The sequence below is a fragment of the Cupressus sempervirens genome, chromosome 3, assembly GCF_028749045.1.
Source record: "Cupressus sempervirens isolate cs-2001-9-10 chromosome 3, ASM2874904v1, whole genome shotgun sequence".
Taxonomy (NCBI): Eukaryota; Viridiplantae; Streptophyta; class Pinopsida; order Cupressales; family Cupressaceae; genus Cupressus; species Cupressus sempervirens.
Genome location: NC_143120.1, coordinates 331,727,771 through 331,735,753, shown reverse-complemented (window position 1 = coordinate 331,735,753; position 7,983 = coordinate 331,727,771).

The following is a 7,983-nucleotide window of genomic DNA, read 5'->3' as shown; positions in this document are numbered from 1 at the left end:
AAGTCTTCCATCTTGAGTTTCCACAACTTGAAATTATTGCCATTAGATTTCTCCACCTCCATTTTTCTGTGTGATGCACTAGCCATCTCAATCTGCAAATAAGATTCAGAATGCTTTGCACAAAACTCCCACTTAAACTTGAGATTAGCTCAAAAAACCCTACCCAACAACTAGAATTGAAAGTTGATCAAGCTCTGATACCACTTAAGGAAATTTAGGTGCGAAAACCACTTCCTACACTAATCTCTTAAGGAAAGTATCGTGCGAATTCTTTTAAAATTCCTTACAATTTCATATTCGATATTATGTAAACAACAATATTGCAGTCAATGATGAATATAGAAAACATATAGAGAAATAATAACACATAAACACAAAGATATGCCAATGGGGAAAAACCTTTCAGTAAACAACCTCACCACTCCAAAACTTGCACAATGTATTATCTTCAACTCAAAGGTTGCAACACACTTACAATGTAAGCTCTTTTAGGACATGGAATACTTTTCTAGTAGCAACCAACAATACACTACACACACTCACTATCTACAGCCCTCAAAGTGCTAATATAATACACTTCCATTGTTAGGGCATCTTCCAAAGATAGTTCTTATGCATCATAGGAATTCATCATAACCATTTCAATCATGATTTCCTTACATACAATTAAATCTTCCAAAGATAGCTCTTACGCATCATAGGAATGATGTCATAACCATTGTAGTCATGATCTCCTTACACATAATTAAATATTCCAAAGATAGCTCTTACATGTCATAGGAATCTGTCATAACCATTATAGTCATGACCTCCTTACACATAATTGAAGATGCTGACACATGCAAGTGGAGTGACACATCAACATGCCAACTAGACATATACACTCACACTTAATTATATTATTTGCAAAAAATACATTTACAAAACAAATAATAAGAATAATAATTATCCAAGGTTGAGACACCTTATTCCTAACAGAGAGTGTTATCAAGAAACCCTTTCCTTTTAATGAATTTTGATGAAAAAAAGTTAGTAGATGGTCACCTTAAGTCTAGATGTCAGGAAAACATGGCATAATTGTGTATTTTGAGTTGACCAAGTAGGCTTGGTAAACACCAAGCCTAATCAGGTACCCAAAACTGGATCAGGTACCCAAATCTAAATTAGGTACTTGATGTAGATTTAGATACTGAAAAGCTAGTGGCAAAATTCAAATTTTTAAATTTGAAATATTGGGGACCACACATGTTTTACATTTTGGTGATCATAGTTTGTTAGGATTAAATCATAGACACAAATAACAATTACATGCAAATATAAACAATATCAAAAAATAATAGATTACACATAAAAGAACGCAAGACACAAGATTTAATGTGGTTCACCCAATCCTTGGGCTATGTCCACCAAACAACAAGTCCAATATTATTACGATCCAATGATTACAAGCTGATTACAATCTGTAATCCCTTACAACTCAATACCACTGCAAGAATCAATTTTTGCATCACCACAATGAAACTATCCCTAACCCTAAGCCCTTTTATATAAGTATCTTTACCACTTTAGGGTTATAATTAATAATTACATGTCGGACCAAAATCTTGATAAAATAGGGCCCAATTTTTTTTTTGGGCCGACCCCCAAGCCCCAAAGAATTTATGAAGTATGTACAATACTTTCTTAATCAGTCACCATAATCTAACAATCTCCCACTTAGGTATTGATCAAACTCCACACTAGACAACAATCTCCCACTTGGAGACTGATCCTATAGAAATACCGCTACCACATGGGGCTCCCACTGGATGAAACCACACTAGACTCTGCTATTCTTCTATTCATGTTCAGTCTAGAAGACCAACCAAAGCTGAAGAGGAGTTCAAATTCTCCCTTGTTACTACCTTTGTAAACATATCTACTAGATTGTCATCTATATACATATCTTGTCTAGCTTTAACTGTCCATCATCCAAAACTGACTGAATGAAATGGTACCACAACTGTACATGTTTGGTCTTTGAATGCAGAACTGAATTCTTCACAAGATGAATGACACTCTAATTATCTGTAAAAAAAAATTTAACTTACTGAGGGTGTCCCAATTCTTCCAAGAATAATTGAAGTCATATCATCTCCTTGGCTACCTTTGTAGCAACAACATACTCTACCTCTGTAGTGGATAAAGCATTAATGTTTTGTAAGCTAGAAATCTAGCTCACGATTGCCCCACCAACAGTAAAGACATAATCTATTGTACTTTTCCTGGTATCAATATCCCCTGCCAAATCTGAGTCCACATAGCCTTGTAAAATAGTAGTAGAGCCCCCAAAGTGTAAACACTTACTAGATGTTCCTCTCAGATATCTGGGAATCCATTTAACTACATTCCAATGCTCAATTCTTGGATGACTCATATACCTACTAATGACTCCCACTGCATGTGTAATATTTGGCCTAGTACATACCATAGCACACATCAAGCTTCCTATAGTTGAAGCATAGGGTACCTTTGACATGTTATCCTCCTCTTCATTTGTCTTGGGACACATCTCCTTAGTCAACTTCAACTGACCAAGTAAAGGTGTACTAATAGCTTTAGCATTTTCCATAGAGAAATGTTGCAACACCTTCTCAACATAACAACCTGAGATAGCATCAATTTCCTATTTTTTCTATCTCTAGAAATCTTTATACCAAGGATTTGTTTTTCTGCCCCCAAATCCTTCATAGAAAATGCATGTGCTAACTGGTGTTTTAGCCCCTTAATCTGATCCATGTTAGACCCAGCTACAAGAATATCATCAATATATAAACATAAAATAATGTAGCTATCATCATCCAAACTCTTAAAGTAAACACAATGATCTAAATGACACTTAGTATATCTATGCTCATGCATAAAATTGTCAAATTTCAGATACCATTCCTGAGGTGCTTACTTCAAGCCATATAAACTTTTCTTCAATTTGCACATTAAGTTCTCCTCATAAATATTTCTTCATCCAAATAATAATGAAGGAAGGTTGTTTTAACATCAAGCTGCTTTAAATGCAAATCTTCAGTAGCCACAATACTTAAAATAGCATGGATAGAAGTCATCTTAACAACAAGAGAATATATCTCATCAAAATCAATGCCTTTTTCTATGCAAATCCTTTGACAACTAACCTAGATTTAAATATTTTCTTACCTTTATCCTCTTCTTTTAACCTATAAACCCACTTATTTTGTAAAGCCCTTTTACCCACAGGCAACTTGCATAAATCCCATGTCTTATTTTTCAGCAAAGAGTCCATTTCATCTTTTATTGCAGACTCCCATTGAATCTTAGTATCCACTTGCACAGGTTCATCACAACATTTAGGTTCACCAGCATCTATTAGTAAAATAGAATACAAAGAGGGGGAAAATCTTTCTAGAGGTCTAATTAGCCTTGTTGATCATCTAACATTCACTGGTGTGTGTGGTATTTGTTATTGTGGTTGTTGCACATCATGAGAAATGGCTAGAACATCATCTTTTGGAGTATCATCTAGCACTACATAATCATCTTCTTTCTTCTCATGTTGCTGCAATAGATCTTTGTACAACACTTTTTCATTGAATATGACATCCTAGCTTCTTACACTTTTATGATTTTCAAAATCCCAAAGCCTATAAGAAAATTCATGAATGCCATATCCAACAAATATGCACTTCTTTGACTTAGCTTCCATCTTGGTTCTATTTTCAGAATCTATATGAGCAAATGCTTCACAACTGAAAGTTTTGAGAAAAGAATAAATCACCTTCTTACTAGTCCATGCTTCCTCTAGAATACCACAACCCAAAGGAGTAGAGGGACCTCTATTAATCAAATATGTAGTAGTATTGGCAGCCTCTGCCCACATGTGTAAGGGTAACCCAACATGCAACCTCATGCTCCATTATAGTCCTGTTCATGCATTCAATGACTCCATTTTCCCATGGAGTCCATGGAATAGTTTTTTGTCTATGAATACCATTAGTGGAGCAATAATCTTCAAATTCATGATTGCAATACTCACCATCATTATCAAATCTAAGACATTTTAATTTCTTACCAGTCTCATTTTCAACCAAGCATTTCCATTTTTTAAAAGTTTGAAATACATTAGATTTTTGTCTAAGGAAATAAACCCATACTTTTCTAGTTACATCATCAATGAATGTAACATAATAATGAGAGCCACCAAGGGAAGATACCTAAACTGGTCCTCATACATCTGTATGCACAAGCTCTAATTTCTCCCTTTTATTTTCCTTCCTAGTCTTCACAAAACTCACTCTCTTTTGTTTTCTATAAACACAACTTTAACATAAATCCATATTAACACATTTCAGGCCTGGTAAAACATTCTTTGAATGAAGCACTTTCATACCTTTCTCACTCATGTGCCCAAGTCTATTGTGCCACAAAACTGTATCAAAATCTATAGCAACTATTTGTTCTCCCTGCTCAATTGCAACAACTAATCTTGAACATTCATTTTTCTTTGAAATAATTAAAGTAGAAGGAACAATATGACCTGTACAAAGATATAAGGTGCCTACTTTCATACCTTTTGCTACTACAAGGGAACCTTTTGAAACCTTCAAATTTTTATCATTAAAAGTAACTACACAACCCTCATCACCGAGTTGCCGTGTTGAAATTAAATTCCTACTTAGCCTTGGAACATGTCTTATCTCATGTAGTAGCCAATGATTCCCATTCTGTAACTTCATCTTAACTTTTCCCTTTCCAACAATCTAATAGGGTTCATTATCCCCCAAATAAACAAGCCCAAAATCCTCTTGGACATAATCAATGAAATAACCTCTATGAGGTGTAGCATGAAATGAAGCACTAGAATCTAAAACCCATGAATCATCAACACTTTTTAAAGAAAAAAGCAAGGCATCCTCTTCAGATTTGTTACTTACCACATTTACCTCCCTGCCTCCATCTGGTTTATCTCCTTCATTTTTCTTTCGAGCCCAACAATCTTTCTTTTTATTCCTTGGTTTCCCACAGTAGTAGTAGTCATTCGGTCCTCTCGATTGAGACCTCCTCCCCTTTGAATTTCGTCTTGATTTCCCATTATTTCTAAAATTACTTCCTCTCTCAGTCATTCTACTTCTGCTTTGTGCATTTAAAGTACTTTCTGATGTAGATCCATTTAAGGATTTCCTGTGAGTTTCCTCACTCAAAATAACACCGATCACATCATCATATTTTAGGGTACTAGATCCAGGAACAAAATTACTCACAGCCATTACCAAGCCATTCCAACTTTTAGACAAAGAACACAAAATCAAGAGAGCCCTAATTTCTTCATCAAAATTGATACCCACAAAAGATAACTAAATAGTAATAGTATTAAACTCATTTAAATGATCTACAATAGATCCACCTTCTATCATTTTCATATTAAATAAATGCTTCATGAGAAATACCTTGTTTGAAGTAGATGGCTTTTCATATAGTTTCACTAGGGTTTGCATCAACTCTTCTATTGTCTTTGCTTTTGTAATATTAAATGCCACCAATGGTACCAAGAATAATTAGATGCTCCAAGTGCCTTTCTGTCTAAAAGATTATAGTCATCATTTGACATAGATCTCTAATTCTTGGTTTTGCCTTCAAACAACTTCCATATATCCTTCTGATAAAGATAGTCTTCTATTTGCATCCTCCATAACTGAAAGTTCTACCTGTTAAACCTATCAACCCTCAACTTACACTCATCTACCATCACTCCCACTCAATTGTGAGACTCCCACTCAACCATGAGACTTTCCTGCAGGGGATAACTGAATTTTTTTTTTGCTCTAATACCACTTGTTAGGATTAAACCACAAACATAAATAACAAATATAAGCAATTATAAACAATATTAGAAAATAATAGATCACACAAGAAAGAACACAAGACACCAAGATTTAATGTGGTTCACCCAATCTCTGGGCTATGTCCACCAAATAGCAAGTTTGATATTATTACGATCCAGTGATTACAACCTAATTACAATCCATAATCCCTTATAGCTCAATACCGCCACAAGAACCAATTTTTGCATCACCACAATGAAACAATCCCTAACCTTAAGCCCATTTATACAAGTATTTTTACCACTTTTGAGTTATAATTAATAATTACATGTCGGCCCAAAATCTTTATAAAATAGGGCCCAATTAATTTTTTTCAGCCCTAAAGAATTTATGAAGTATGTACAGTACTTTCTTGATTAGTCACCACAATCTAACATAGTTTACATTTAAATATATGTTTTCATCTACAAACATATTTATTTAAATATGTTTTACATTTAATATGTAATAATAAATGAATATTATTATTTTTTATTTTATTAATATATATTATATAAACAATTTTATTATTATATTATATAAAGTATTAAACATAATTACATAGTATATATTAAGATGATAGTACTATATATTATTATATAGTTGTTAGTTGGTGTTTTAAACCCCAATTTTAAACTTGAAAATATCATCCCTTTGACGATCTTTTCCTTGGTTTTGTTGAATTATCCTATTGTTTGTGTTGAAAATGTTGTGTAAAGTAGGCTTTAGATGAATTTTTCATGACAATGAACCAAAATGCTCAAGCACTCAAGTTCAAGGGTTTCCTTTGTAAATTTGGAACCAATTGAACAAGGTTCAATGGTTCAAAGGTTCAAATGGTTTGACAGATTCATTGGTTCGATATGACACATTGATTTGAAGTCCAATGCAGGCCCAAGTCAAATATTGATATGCAAATTTAAGTACCATAGTTTAAAGTTCAACTTTAGATTTAGAGTTTAGCTTAGAGACATGATCATGGGTGCAATTCAATGGTTCAAGAGAAATGTGAATTCTGATTTTCAAAGTTCAGTTCAGGATATGAGTTCAAATTTACAAAGTTTTGATCTAGGTTATGAGTTCAATATGCAGATCATTTCTCTAAAGTGCAATTTTAGATGTAATGGAAAGAAGTACAAACTAAAGAGATGAAGTTGTGATCAACAAGTCAATTTAATGAAATGGTTTAAGTGCTTTGGCCTTAGCACAAGAAGATTCTCAAATTGTGAACTCGAACAAGTTCAAGGTTTAGTTCAAGTTTCAAGGCTCAGAATCACCAATCCATGGTTCTAGTGCAAAAGTGCACATTTTCAAGGGCCAACTCAAGGTGTAGATCTATCATAAGATAGACCATTGGTTTAAAAGGTATATCTTAATGTGAAAGTTCAAAGAATCCAAATTGATATACATGATGATGGTATAATAAATCACATGAAAAACTCACAACCGTATCATGATAAAACACAACTTGATCAACTCAAATGTTTCACACTAACTTTGATATGGTCAAAGTTAGCATTCAATATGTCTTGCCTTATATTGAACATGGTGCATAGACCCGATAACACAACTAGACTTGCCATACATGTAGGGGTGAGCAACAATGGCAAAAACCACAAAACCCATGGAAGGAAAATGTTGGGTATTAGCTTAAAGGTTCCAAAATGAGTGACTGGGTCTCTCTATAATGAATCTCAACCATGTCATTGGGTTACCTCAAAGTTTGGCAAGCCTTCATATAGCTCAATGAATTCCCATTAGATCAAATGTCAAGAGCATAGAATGAATAACATTGATGCTGGAGTGTCACACACACATTTGCAGTATGGGAATCATATGTGAAGTATCTAACCGAATGAAAACTAATAGTGGAAACCACAAAAACTAAGCCAGAACCCGTGATGAGTGACAATGACACTAAGTCCCATGAATCAAAAGGTAAAGGCTTGGGTTATGCACGTATGAAGTCAATGCCACATTCTACACTCAAACCTAAAAGGATATATTCATGGCATGATGGATTCATTGAGACCTCAGCACACGTAGATTCTCTAATTGTGAACTGAAAGAAGTTCAAGGTTTAGTTCAAGTTCCAAGGCTTAGAATTACC